Here is a 15,253-nt window from a genome sequence, read left to right as displayed (position 1 = left end):
CCAGTACAGACAGGAATGTCTAGGAGGAAGTTGTACACACTGTGTGTAAGGAATTGGACTGGGAATACCGCGGTATTGGCCGACCCGGAGATGAGGTGGCCTTCGTATGGCTCTTTCGAACAGGCTGCCTTAAGAGGAGTAAGGAGCCAGATCGAAAAAGACCATCCGGGACAGTTATGTTACTGGTTTTGTTGGGACACAGCAGCAGAGCTGTGGAAATCTTTAAAAATTATGGCAGTCAGGTATTCTCCCGAGAGTGAACCCCCCTCCATGTTATTTCGATGAAGGGTGTAAACCACGGCGTGTTTTGACTCGTCAGTTGGTCCCCACTGCACCTGCCCCTATTCCTCCGCAGGGGGACTCTCTCCAGGGCGCAGAGGGGAATCTGCAGGACTCCAGATCGGAATCTCTGCAGAGGGATAAGGGGGAAATGGAAGGGCACACCTCGGGAGGAGTAATTACTAGGCAAAAGATCAAGCAGATGCAGCAGGTTGCATACCCCTCCCCTGGGGACGCCCAGAGAGTCCGGTCGCATCCGCAGATACTTACACCAGGGACGAATACATCCCTGCACCACCAGCTCAGCCCGTTCCCCAGGCCTGGATCAACTACGGGCAACAGCAGCAGCTGCAGCAAACTCAGCCTCCTCAATGACGGTACCCCGGGGGCGAAGGCAAACAATGTGATGGTCTTATTTCCTTAATGTCTTTAGCCGGCTCCTTCCTCACTTTCTCCCCTCCCAGCAAAGAGCCTCGTCTAACCCTTTCAGTCCAGGGACTGCCTGTCTCCTTCCTCAATGATACTGGAGCTACTTCTCTCTTTTAAATCATGCCCCCTCTCCCTGGCTATCCTCTGAGGTTAAAACTGCAACTGGGGTGGAGGGCAACCACAGTCTCTGGGACTCACTTTGCCTCTAAATGTTATTTATGCTGATAAATGTTTTTCTCACCATTTTCTTTTTTCCCCAGCTTGTCTGATCCCTTTGATGGGCCGGGATTTACTCTGTAAGCTTGAGGCTACTTTAACCTGCACTCCTGAAGGGGTAGGATTATTGATGACAGTGTTAGGAGATTCGGCCCCAACTCAGGGTAATTGGGAACCCCCCCCCCCCCCCCCCGACCTCACTGACTTGCCTTTAACCCTCTGGGGAATTTCTGACACTGATGTTGGCCTGCTCCTTTCGGCAGAGCCAGTAAGGATTCAAGTGAAGCCCTCCTTAACCCCCCCGTCAGTCCCTCAATACCCCCTGTCGCTGGAAGCCCGGGAGGGCATCCGCCCCATTATCGAGGGATTCATTGCACAAAAGCTAGTCCGCCCTCAGCGCACTCCCTGTAACACCCCTATACTGCCTGTCAAAAAGCCTCCTAAAAAGGACGGAGACCCTATTCGTTGGCGCTTTGTACAGGATCTACGGGTTGTTAATCAGTAGGTGGTCCCTCTTCATGCAGTAGTTCCTGATCCAGCTACTATCATCAGCCAAATCCCCTGGGATGCTAAGTGGTTCACTGTTATTGACTTAAAATCAGCCTTTTTCAGCATTCCTGTGCACCCAAACTCTCAGTATCTCTTTGGTTTCACCTGGGAGGGACAAAGTTATGTCTGGCAACGACTTCCTGAAGGCTACAGAGACAGCCCCATGATTTTCAGCCAATGCCTCCGCCACTACTTGGAAGGCTTCACCAGTCCGCAGGGATCCATGTTAGTCCTATACGTAGATGACATCCTATTAGGTAACCGCGAAGAAGCTGCCCTCCGCATCGATGGTAAGGCACTTTTATTATACCTACACACCAGAGGCCACAAGATAGACCCTAACAAGATTCAGTGGGTCTCACAGAAGGTCCAATATCTGGGCTTCCTGTTAACCCCAGAGGGGAGACAAATGGACCCAGTCCGCATAAAGACTATCCAAAACTGCCCTCTGCCAAACACCAAGAAACAACTTCAAGGTTTCTTAGAATTAATTGGCTTCTGTCACCCCTGGTTGCCGTCCTGCGGGGAGTTAAGCAAACCGCTCCACCGACTCACTGCTAACCTTGCTCCTGACCCTTTGCAGTGGTCCCCGGACACAATCCAAGCCTTTCAGTTACTCAAGGACAGTGTGGCCTCCTCCATGTCTCTCCGCCCCCCCCCAATTACAGCAACCCTTTCACCTTTTTGTCCACGAGAGGGGCGGAATTGCTAGTGGCGTCCTTACCCAGCTGAGCGGGCCCCACCATTTCCCGCTTGCTTTTTACTCTCAGCAGATCGACCCTGTCGCTCAGGGAACCCCATCCTGCACCCGGACTCTGGCAGCAGCTGCCCTGCTGATCACAAAGGCAAAGAGCCTGACCCTGGGTCATTTTACCACGGTTTGGACCTCTCATGCCTTGTCAGCCCTTCTGCGTAGGGGCACAACCCAAGTCTTTTCGGTCCATCGTCAGCAACAGCTAGAGGCCGAACTCTTAAAAGACACTAACCTAATTTTTGAAAGGTGTGGGCCCCTTAATCCAGCTACCTTGCTTCCTGACCTGCCAGTCCTCCAGGATCAGCACGACTGTTTGGAAGTAGTTTATAGCATCTTACAAATAAGGGACCTGGCTTATGCCGGATGGCTGAGCCTGCCTCCCTCGCTCCACATACCCCATGGCAGTTCACTGGCACCATGATAAGGGGGGTCACTACGGCACGCACGCCCTTGTGGACACCATCGCTCGCTTTTGGTATGCTCCAGGCATTCAACCCTACTGCCTGTCAATAGTGAAAGCATGCAGCACATGTCAGCGTAATGGACCTGCTCCGCCTCTTAACAAAATTAAGGGTGGAAGACCTCCTCCTGCTGCTCCATTTCAACATCTTCAAATTGACTTTGCAGATATGCCAAAGGCTTTTGGGAAAAAGCACCTCCTTGTTTTGGTTTGCCCTCTGACTTCCTGGGTCGAAGCTTTTCCTACTGCTAATTGTACTGCTGCCACAGTGGCGAAGATTCTCCTTAGAGACATTGTACCCCGTTTTGGCATCCCTCTCGTGCTTGACTCAGATCGCGGACCTCACTTTACTGGTCATGTCCTTGGCCGTTTAGAACAAGGACTGGGCATTTCACACTCCTTTCATACACCCTACCACCCCCAGTCTGGCGGGAAAGTTGAGTGTATGAATAGGGAGCTTAAGTTTACATTGGCTAAATACTGTCAGGAAACAGGGTTAAAGTGGCCTCAGGTACTTCCCTTGGTCCTGTTTCACCTTCGTACTCGCCCAACCCGTGTATTGGGATTATCCCCCTTTGAACTGCTCTATGGACACCCCTCTTTCAAAGGCAGGGCGCTACCACGTGCTGATGTTTCACTATTGGGAGGGGATCATATGACCGTGTGCCAGTTTCTCTCCCTACAGGCTCGCCTCCGTACCCTTTGGAAAGCCTCGCAGTTTTCCCAGACCGTGCCGCTGGAAGAACAGATCCACCCGTTCCAACCAGGGGACTTCGTCTGGGCCAAAAAGTTCGTTCGTGGCGACACCCTCCAGCCGAGGTTTACTGGACCCCACCAGGTTCTTTTAACAACCCAGACTGCAGTGTTCCTGGAAGGACGCAAATCCTGGATCCACCACTCCCACGTCAAGCCAGCCGTAGTGGACCACAGTGACGGACCAGCAGCTCTTGCCACCACTGAGGACACTGCCTCCGACCAGTGGACCAGCTTACCTCTTTCAGACATCAGACTTAAATTGACTCGGCAAAAATGAGAGGACCTTTTATTCTGACAACTGTATGTTTTTTATTATGCCTTTTTAGTTTATTTTCTACTTATGAAGATAATGCTTTTATTAGATATTCCCATGAGGTTAAAACTCGTATTTTAGGAAATAGAAGTAATTGCTGGGTATGTACTCAATTTCCAGTAAATGCAGAACAGGACTACTAGAATCTTTAACCAATGAAACTGCGACCCTATTTGAGAATCAGGCCGGGGAAATGTCCCAGCTGCGCCAGTTAGCTTTGCAAAACCACATGGCTTTGGACATAATGTTAGCAGCCCAGGGAGGAACTTGTGCCCTCATAAATGAAGAATGCTGTGTTTTTGTAAATGACACCTACTCTGACACTTTTCAATGTACCAAACATCTAAGGGAAATGGCTAAGAACTACTCCTCTGGCCAGCCACCTTATAATTGGTGGGGAGCCTTATGAAATTGGCTGCCTGGATTTGGGTGGGTTAAAAAAACTCTTGGTGGGTATTGTTGGGGCCATAGTAATCCTTATAATACTGTGTTGCTGTATTCAGTGTGTCCCCTCCCTCATAGACTCATGTGGGTCAGGTTATTCTTTTCCTACTTCAGCCAAGGGCCTTACTCTCTTCGAGTTGGCCCAGGCTGAAATTGCCAAGCGGCCCTTGGCTCCTTAAAATGGGGTGTAGCTTTTGGTAAATAGTTATCCCAAAGCTACAAATGGAGGAATGTTGAGTCTGAACTTTTGATGAGCTTAAACTTAACCCAGACTTGATGTCTCTGTCTGAACTTTTAATCAAAGCTCTGACCTGCGAACTACTCATGACACCCCCCTCCCCTTAAGTAGTCATCTCCCCTTTTCTCTTTCTGAATTTACATTTTAACCTGTTTTATCCTGTAGAATCTTGATTGATTATACATGACCATTATGATCTGTTAATCACTTTGTTTACTTCTGTGTATAAATATTGATGCTCACCCCTAATAAACTTGCCACACTTACTCTGAAGCTTTTCAAGCTAAGGATAGTGTGAGCCCGTTGATCAACGAATTGGTGTCTGGTCTCTGACAGATTGTGAGCCCCATACCAACTCCGCACGAACTCGGGTGCTGGAGAGGTGAGTGAGGACTTGCTTTTTACCTAACACTATCAAGAAGTCATTTTTCATAGAGATCCTTGCCTGATTAAACTAAAACCATAGTAGAATGGAACTTCTTCAACTGACAAGTCTTTTTTTCCCCCCCCACCCCCCGTTTCTTTCTCTCCAGCTCTGGCTCTATTAGAGAGCTTACAGCTGCATCGGTGCAGCTGTGCTGCTGTAAGCTCTGTAGTGTAGCCACTCTAAGTCGGTGGGATAGAGGTCTCCCGTCGGCTTAATTACTCCAGGTCCCGCAAGTGGCGGTAGCTATGTCGGTGGGAGAAGCGCTCCTGCTGACATACTGCTGTCCACACTGGCGCATAAGTCTGTGCAAGTTATGTCGCTCAGGTGGGTGGCTAATTCACACCGCTGAACAACATAACGTATGTCGACTTAAACTGTAGTGTAGCCATAGTCTCAGTGCAGCTGTGCAGGATATCCACTTGGAAGTCTTTGTAGACATTTAATAAACACTATAGGATGAACTTTATCTTCAGCAGATAAGGTGACAGGTGACTTAGGGTCATTTCATGTCTTGCGCTCTGTCATTCTATCTTTGGTCTTTAGATTTTCTGAAGTTTCAGCTTTGGAAGACTGAAGGGGTTTTTTGGGAGGATGGGGCATGGAGAAGGGTCAGTGACCAAAAAAAGGAAAATTCTCAACTGCTATTGCTTGCCATCTGTTTGTTTGCAGCTAGAGTATCAGTCCTCATGAAAGAATGATGAGGTAATTTATTTCATGTGCTAATCTGAAATTGCTGACTACTGTTCTTCATGTACAAAATTCCATTGAAGTGCGTGGAAAAGATTCTGAGCCTCCCCAAAGACACACACGTGTATCATGACAAAAGCAGTTTTTATTTGTAGATATGCAATGTTTTAGTGATGTGAAAAAGACCATAGATTGTATTTACTAAAGGCCCCCTGCAAAAAGTGAGACATGTATTAAATAAGATAAATGAACACTATTTGGTTAAATTTGGCCCCAAAAATAGGTTTGTAATAGCTTTTCTTAAGAAGCAGCTTTTTCAAAACTTAAGACCAAATAGAAATATTTCAATAACTTTTTAGAAAATTCCAGTGGAGGTAGTTCTTAAAAACAAAGAGCCTCTGCAAAATTGGTGGCCTAAACACTGCAACATTGTGCATAAGAATCAGAAAATGAAGCTAGTAAAAAACAAAGTGAAACTGATGTACAGTCACTATCCAAGCTCAAAAAATAAACATAAATTGTGCCAACTAGACTTTTAAAGGCCTTTCAATTTTCCTGATATGATAATAGATTTTAAATTTTTTTATATTGCTATAAATTTAACCTGATAAGCAGTTTTTAAATAGTTTTTATTTTTTATTTGCATTTGATAGGTTCCTGAAGTCTTATCCAGTGCACAGAATATGTCTAATTAGAATGTGTAGGCTGCTTTAAAGTACTAATACAGTAAATACCTTTTTAAGTAGAAGGCATCATATTAATCCTTTTTCTTTTAAATTAAGAATTAAGCTCCAGAGTTCAAGAACTGGAGCATCAGCTACAAGATCAAGAAAAAGAAAAGAAATTCCATATGAACAAACTTCAAGAAATTCAACTCCAGCTGGAGAAAACAAAACTGGAATTCACAGAAAAAGATTCTGTTTTGCACAAAATTAGAGATGAATTGAATAGAATGACAGCACAACATGATCAAGCTTCTGCCCCGGTACTGTACCATGTTGCACCAGGCCTCTTCTGGCTGCTTTTATAATTATTGTTAGCAGTAGTGTGTGTCAAACATTCAGTCATATTTACAAGATTCAAGACACTTGAATAATGTTTCTTAGAACTTCCTGAGTATAATAAATTGAAAGTATGTATTATGTTGGACAGCCTGAAGTGCTTAATTAGCTTATCATTTTCTGCAAGGTTCCAAGCACTTCTTAGCAGGTACTTAGCATCTTGCAGCCTCATGCCTTTGGGCATTATTCACTGTAGATCTGGAACATCTTCCCCAGTAAGTAGGGCCCTACCAAATTCACAGGTGTGAAAAATGCATCACGGACTGTGAAATCTGGTCTTATTTGTACTTTTACCCTATTCGATACAGATTTCACTGGTGTCAAGTATCAGAGGGGTAGCCGTGTTAGTCTGAATCTGTAAAAAGCAACAGAGGGTCCTATGGCACCTTTGAGACTACCAGAAGTATTGGGAACATAAGCTTTCGTGGGTAAGAACCTCACTTCTTCAGATGCAGTGAGGTTCTTACCCCCGAAAGCTTATGCTCCCAATACTTCTGTTAGTCTCAAAGGTGCCACAGGACCCTCTGTTGCTTTTTACAGATTTCACTGGGGAGACCAGTGTTTCTCAAATTGGGGGTCCTTAATTCTGCGCTGCCTTCAGAGCTGGGCTGCCGGAGAGAAGTGCCTGTTGGTCAGACACCCAGTTCTGAAGGCAGTGCCCCGCCTGCAGCAGCGCAAAAGTAAGGGTGGCAGTACCATACCATGGCATCCTTACTTCTGTGCTGCTGCTGATGGTAGCTCTGCCTTCAGAGCTGGGCTCCCGGCCAGCAGCTGCCACTCTCCGGCCACCCATCTCTGATGGCAGTGCCGCCACCAGCAGCAGCACAGTGGAAAGGGTAGCAGCACTGCAACCCGCCCCACAATAACCTTGCAACAACCCTTACTCTCCCCCCCCAACTGCTTTTTGGATCAGGACCCCTACAATTACAACACTGTGAAATTTCAGATTTAAATAGCTGAAATCATGTAATGTATGATTTTTAAAATCCTATGACCGTGAAATTGAACAAAATGGACTGTGGGGCCCTACCAATAAGGTTGCATAGAGCAAGAATGACATCTGGTGGCCAATTATGACCTTAAAGGGACACTGTCTCTAGTTAGCCTTAGTAGTACAGTTCTTCTAATAGTTGAATAGTTTCTCCAGTTAGTTGTCTGGGCTCGGAGCATGCCCCATGCCCCAGATTGCAATTCGTGTGACTCCTGTCGCAGTTCTATGCCAAGAAGTGACCTGCACACTCAGTGTCACCACTGCTTGGGCAAGACCCATGTAAGTGAACGCTGTAGGATCTGTAGATCATTCAAGCCATGGATTAAGAAGGAGCGGGACATTAGGCTTCGCGCTCTCCTAATGGAATCAGCGCTGGACCTGGCACTGGCACGCCGAACAGACTCGACGCCCGGCACCGCGTCTTCGGTACAGAGTGAAGTCCCCGGCACCACTCCCCCTCCAAGAGGCAGGGGAAGACTCAGCGACGCGGAGAGAAGGATAAGGATGAGGCCAGACCCAAGCTGGGCAGCTCGCGATTCCCCTGGGGACCCAGGCCTCCGACTCGCATTGAGCGGAGCAGCTCAGTCCCGTCCACGCATGCCTCCCCTGTGGTGAGAATGTCGTCGACACCGGAGGCTGCACAGGCCATGTGTGACATCTTAGCCCTCCCGGTACCTGGGGCACCGCCTGAGACGGACCCCCAGTCTTGAGGGAAGCCGCCACTGGGAGCACAACAGCCCTCCCTGACGTGGCATAGTCCCCGCTCTGAGGACCGCTCAACCCCTCGCTCAACGCAGTCTTCCCACAGCTTGCGCCAGCCCCCTACTCCACTCAGGCTGACCAGCTCGCTGCCCGCGAGGGAGCCTCGGGCCTCCTCCACGCCCCGCGATCGGAGACAGAGGCACCGGGATAAGCGGGGCTGACGCTGTTCCTCGCGTCGCAGCTACCGGAGCCGATCTAGACGCCACCGTCGTCGACACTCTGATTCAAGGTCCCACTCCACAAGATATCGCACTCGGAACTCCTCTTGAGATTCACCTGCACCGAAGCATCGTAGCTCCGGCCGCTGGGGCAAGTACAGGAGCAGCTACTCGGACGGGTCCCGATCCTCGTTGTTGAGGTCCCAGTCATGTGGACGGCACCGTCACGGACACTGTCGCTCTCACCGCTCCTATGGTACTGTGCAGTCGATGGTGACCTCAGCATCGGCACCCAGCCGTCGAGCGAGGGGTCAAGCGGTCCTCGGAGCGGGGACTGTGCCCTGACATCGTGGTTGCTCCATGGTTAGATGCCAAGGAGGGGAGGTGTTTGGAGAACATCAAACGAGTTCTGTTGGAAAGTAGAAAGCCGTCCACACAACGGACGTACCTAGCTAAATGGTCCAGATTCTCTAGGTGGGGGGGGGGGGAGTGGGGAACCTCCCCATCGTCTGCATTGCTCCAACTCATTCTTGATTATTTCCTGTCCCTTGGGACCCAAGGGCTAGCTCCCACCTCCGTCAGGGTGCATTTGGTGGCCATATCGGCCTTCCCTCCACCCGGTACAGGGCCACTCAGTCTTTTCCCACCATATGACCTCCCGCTTTTTAAAGGGCCTGGATCGTTCATTCCCGTATGCCAGGCCCCCTGTCCTGCAATGGGATCTAAACCTAGTGTTATCCTGCCTCACGGGTCCTTCCTTTGAACCCTTGGCCACATGTTCCTGGTCCCACCTGTCATGGAAGGTAGCATTCCTGGTTGCTATCATATCAGCCTGTCGTGTCTTCGAGCTTAGGGCCTTGATCTCAGAACCCCCATATATGGTCTTCCACAAGGATAAGGTCCAGCTTCGCCCACACCCTGCTTTTCTCCTGAAGGTGGTCTCTGCCTTCCATATGGATTAGGACATTTTCCTACCGGTACTCTGTCCTAAACCCCATTCCTCCAATGAGGAATGCTGCCTACACATGCTAGATGTGCGTAGGGCGCTGGCCTTTTACCTGGACCGAACCAGGCCGTTCAGGAAATCCTCGCAGCTGTTCGTTGCGTCGGCCGAATGTATGAGGGGACAACCAATTTCCACCCAGCGCCTTTCCCACTGGATCACTTCATGCATACGCATGTGTTATGATCTGGCAGGGGTTCCCCCGCCCCCTATCGTTAAGGTGCATTCTACGAGAGCTCAGGCCTCGTCGGCCACCTATGTAACTCATGGCCCTATCCAGGACATATGTAGAGCTGCCACGTGGTCCTCTGTCCACACCTTTTCTTCACATTATGCAATCGTCTCCCAAACATGAGATAACGTTGGGTTTGGTAGGGCAGTACTCCGTCCCGGAAACCCTTAAACTGCTATCCACTTCCATCAGATATAGCTTGGAGTCACCTACTGTGGAATACACATGAGCAATCACTCGAAGAAGAAAGGACAGTTACCTGTTCCGTAACTGGCATTCTTCAAGATGTGTTGCTCAGGTGTATTCCACATCCTGCCCTTCTTCCCCTCTGTCGGAGTTGTCCGGCAAGAAGGAACTGAGGGTGGGGGGAGTGCGTAGCTCCCCTTATAGCGCGATATAGAGGTGCCACTCCAGGGGTCGCAGTGGCCCTCCCCCCGTACGGGTACTGCTAAGGGAAAAACTTCCAGCACCAGGTGGCGAGCACGCACACCTACTGTGGAATACACCTGAGCAACACATCTCGAAGAATGCCACTTATGGAACAGGTAATTGTCCTTTCCTCTCATGCCTCCTGGCTTCGAGATGAACATGGGCAGTAAGCAGTGCTAACAAAATAGCTGGCTCTTTTCAAATTTGTGCATAGCATAGATAGGGATAGTTGTTGCCCATTGGCATTTTGGTTTTTCTTAGGAATAGGTTTCATTTTTTAACCAGAATAGCTATTTCTTTCTGGTACCAGAATGGCTTCTTCTAAGATCCCTGGATTTACATACTGTCCATCAAACAAGGGCACTATACCGTTTAATGTTTAGCATTTCAAATATTTATTTTGTTTGGGGGAATCACATATCCCTGGAAAATGTACTGTTTGCAAGTCCTTCACTTGTAGGACCTGCAAATCTAGAGAAGCCCTGCTCCAGATGCACTTAATGGGTAAAGCAATGAGACTAGCTTCAGGCCCTGTGTCATATAACCATCCTGTAAATGTCTTCTCTGCTCCTTAGAGTGCTAGTACTGGGTCCCTAACTTCCTGGGCCTCATCAGCAACATCCTGTTTCAAAATCTGGCATGTTGGACAAGAAGCTTTCTGTAAAAAATGTACAGGGTATGGAATAGCCCAGAGATGATCCCAGACTAAGATCTCCTCAAAGAGAACTGTGGAGAAATCCAAGCTTTTATGCAGACCCAACTTATGCTATCTTATGTCCAGACAAAGTGTCTTTAGGACATATTCTGTGTTCCTACTGACAATTGTCACAGACTTAAATCTAAACCAGGATTCATCTGCCTATATTTTTCTTTGAACCACCCGCTTCTAACACTGATTCTATACTCCATATGTCGAATATCAGATGCACTTTGGCATGTTAATTTGCAAAGGATGAAACCTTTTAGATTTTCGTCTAGTTAGGTGCATATATGACTGTGTGAGGGCCTGTTTAATAAGTGGTTAATATGAATTCTCCTGCTTCATTGAGCATTTATTCTACCAGAGCTCAGGCATCATCGCTGATATATTTCTATGTGGAAATATGTAAAGCAGCTACCTGGGGATTTAGTCACCTGCTTATGACAGATTACGCTATCACTAGGGTTACCATCCGTCCAGGTTTCCCCGGACATGTCCGGCTTTTTTAGCTTTAAATGGCCGTCCGGGGGGATTTCTAATAAGGTAGAAATGTCCGGGATTTCCCCCTTCCCCGCATGCAGACTGCGGTGTGGCTGATTGGACGGCTGTGCCTGATTGAAAGCCGCTCGCAGCCACTGGGGTCTCTAGCAGCCAGAGTCACTCCCTCCTCCCCCGCAGAGCAGCGCCTTATTTGTTTGGCTGCACGTAGAGCCCTCAGTTCTCCCTCGGCCTGGGGGCGTGGCAGGCAAGGGACAGGGAACGGGGGGTTAGATTGGTCGGGGGTTCTCGGGCTGTCAGGAGAAGGGGGTGTAGAGAGCAGTTGGGGCAGGCAAGGGACAGGGAGTGGGGGGTTAGATTGGTCGGGGGTTCTGGGGGGAGCTGTCAGGAGAAGGGGGTGTACAGAGCGGTTGGGGCAGGCAAGGGACAGGGAACGGGGGGGTTAGATTGGTCGGGGGTTCTGGGAGGGGCTATCAGGAGAAGAGGGAGTAGAGAGCGGTTGGGGCAGGCAGGGGACAGGGAATGGGGGGGTTAGATTGGTCGGAGGTTCTGGGGGGGGCTGTCAGGAGAAGGGTGTGTAGAGAGCGGTTGGGGCAGGCAAGGGACGGAACAGGGGGTTAGATTGGTCAGGGATTCGGGGGGGGGTCTGTCAGGAGAAGGGGGTGTAGAGAGCGGTTGGGGCAGGTAAGGGAACGGGGGGTTAAATTGGTCAGGGGTTCGGGGGGGGCTGTCAGGAGAAGGTGTAAAGAGCAGTTGGGGCAGTCAGGGGACAGGGAGCAGGGAGACTTAAATAGGGGGTGGAGTCCTGGGGGCAGTTAGGGTCGGGGGGGACAGGTAAGGGTATTCTGGGAGGGGCGGGAAGTGGGAGGGGGCGGGGCTAGGGAGGCACCCCGTGTCTCTTTTTTGATTGTTGAAATATGGTAACCCTACTATCACTGAACCCTTCAGATAAGATTCTATGATTCAAAAAGGTGTGTAATAATCTCTGTTCTCTTTAGGCAGAGGTGGGTAAACTACTGTCCGCGGGCCACATCCGGCCCGCGGGACGCTCCTGCCCAGCCTCTGAGCTCCTGGTCTGAGAGGCTCGCCCTCAGCCCCTTCCCTGTTGTTTCCTTCCCCCGCAGCCTCAGCTCACTGTGCCACCAGCGCAATGCTCTGGGAGGTGGGGCTCCGAGCTCTTGCCTGGCAGCACAGCTACAGAGCCCGGCCTGACTCGGTGCTCTAGGCAGCCTGGCTTGTAGCGCTGCCAGCCACCCGTGCTCCAGGCAGCGCGGTAAGGGGGCAGGGAGCGGGGGGGGGTTTGGATAGAGGGCAGGGGAGTTCGCGGTGGTCAGGGATGTGGATAGGGGTCGGGATGGTCAGAGGGAAGGGAACAGGGGATTGAATGGGGGCAGGGGTCCCGGGGGAGGCAATCAGGAAGGAGAGAGGGGGTTGGATATGGAAGTCGGGGCAGGGGTTCCAGGGGCGGTTAGGGAGAAGGGGTGGTTGGATGGGGCAGGAGTCCCGGGGGGGCAGTCAGGAATGGGGCGGGAGGGGGACAGGGAGGGGTGGATGGGGCAGGGGTCCCTGGGGGGCCGACAGGGAACAGAGGGGGTTGGATGGGATAGGAGTCCCGGGGGGGCCATCAGGGGGTGAGAAGCAGGGGGGGTTGGATAGGTTGTTCGTTTTCTACTTTAAAAGCATCCAGCCATGAAGATGATTTAAATCTTATCAGCGGTTCACTTTTTTTGTTACCTTTAAGAATAGTTACTTGCCTTAAAGAAAAGATTTCAGAAAATAAAATGTGTCCTGTAGAGAGAAAAACAGTTCTTCTGCTATGGCAGCTTTCTGTTAAATAGGTTGTAAGTCTCCCTAAAGTTCTGTGAACATAACAAAACTGTAAGAGGCAAAGGAGCAGTAGCATTACAAATGTAGCATAGTGTACTGAGAAAATGTGCTTTGGGAACTTTCAGACTTATATCTGGAGATTGTTTTCACAATAGAAATTACACTGGGAATTTATTAAATGGGGTTTCAGCGTACTCTGGTTCTTTATAAACCACCAAAATTACAAGCAATATATTATTTTAATAAAATAACAGATAAAAAACAAACACTTCTAATAGGAGAATTTCCTCTAGAAAGGAAATTCTTAGCATATTGATGTTCAGTTTAAAATTTCAATCTAGCCTACTTTAAACAATGAAAATTGTTCTGTTCAAAATAGTTGCTTGACTAAAATAGTTCAATTTTTTTTTCTGTTGAATCAATGTGCTGATTGACTGTAAATTGAAAGTTGCATTGAATTTATCTCCTGTGCCTAAACACTTCTAGTGTTTTAGTTTTTGCTGCTCACTTATTGAAACTTAGCACACACTTGTACTATAGCCAAGTGTAATCTGTTATCAGTTTGGTATGGGATACCTGTGCGGGGATACCACTGCGTCATGGAAGACTGTAAGCAGTTTTGGGGCAGAGACCATGACTTCCTCGTATGTATGTGGTTTTTGTTTTTGTTTTTTTACAGTGCCTCCTAAAGTGGTGTTTCAATCCTGATTGCGGGGACGGGATTGCTATTGTAGTACAAATAATAAATGTTCCCCTTACATCACTGTGATTTATGATTAAACTTTTTGTAGTATGAAATGGCGGAGCAAAAGATGAAAGAACTGTCAGAAGAACTAAATTGTCGAAGACCAAATGCTGAAAGTGCTCGTCGCTCATTAGAATAGAAAGTTAAAAAAAAGGAAAAGGAATACCAAAAGGTGTAAGGCAAGACCCATTTTTTTCACAAGTTTAAAGTTGCCTCCAGACTGCTATTAACAGAGTGAACAACTTGTTCATTGAGTATTTGTCCGTGTAGATCCCACTCTAGGTGCATATGTACCTCAGGCACGCAAGGCTGGATTCTTCTTTGAGTGCTTGCTCATGTTGATTCCATGTTTGTGTGCATGCCCACATGCACGGCTGTCAGAAATTTCCCCCCTAGTGGTATCCCTAGGGTTAGCTCTGGCAATCTCTGGAGCCCTGTGCTTATGCGCCGGTATATTGGGCCCTTCTGGCCCCACGCCCTCTCAGGTTCTTCTTTCCACCAGAGACAGTTGTTGGAACGCTCAACTCTCTCTCCTTAGTTCCCAGGCAGAGAGCCTGTGAAGAGGACAGGTGACAATTTTCCAGAACTCCAAGGCAGAAGACCTTTGGGGGAAGAGATTTACAAGGAACTGGAAACTGTGCAGGGATAAACCTCCATTGATGGACCTGCAGGATGCAGAAATCCCAGCTAGGAGAGGGGTAGGACTACAAGGATGGGCATGCTCTGATAAAGACCTGGGAAAACTTATGAGGTATTATAAAGTGAAAGCAATAATTGAGGCTGGTAAAGGTATGTTTGAGTGTTGTGTTATGATAATAAACCAAACTGGAAGAGAGCACTACTGTAAAATCTCCACATGTGATAGCTGGTTTGATGCAAGATTGAAGGTAAACTGAGGTAGCAGATGGGCCCCAAGGCAGTCTGGGGGTAATGCCCTGAACCGTTCCCTTTAGCTTTGTTCTTATTTGAGCACTGCTTCTTTTCTACCCACACTCTCTAATAGAAAACTGCTTTTTTATTTATGATATACGTGGTCTATACTGACTTAATTAATACAGAGGTTCTAAATTTGTCCACGATAGCTGTCCGGCATAGCTATGTGTCATCCTAGCTGTGTGAGCATACTAATCAAACATTTTCTACAGAGGTGGTTAGTATTTTCTCTACACATACTCTTCTTTCCATGTTTACTCTCGAAACACTCGATTCATACTGAAACTTGGACGTCTATAGGTTTTTATCCAGAAAAGCGTACTCCTTTCTAGAATGGAACTAGATTATTTCATTCTCATTTT

The 15,253-nt window shown here is 48.5% G+C and overlaps 1 pseudogene; it reads left to right on the top strand.

Moving 5' to 3' along the window:
- The window catches only part of LOC128833788 (centromere protein F-like), a 51,343-nt pseudogene that overhangs the window by 18,401 nt on the left and 17,689 nt on the right, over positions 1–15,253 (top strand).

The sequence above is a fragment of the Malaclemys terrapin genome, chromosome 3 (assembly GCF_027887155.1).
Source record: "Malaclemys terrapin pileata isolate rMalTer1 chromosome 3, rMalTer1.hap1, whole genome shotgun sequence".
In the NCBI taxonomy this organism is placed as follows: Eukaryota; Metazoa; Chordata; order Testudines; family Emydidae; genus Malaclemys; species Malaclemys terrapin.
This window is presented reverse-complemented; position numbering and strand designations above follow the sequence as displayed.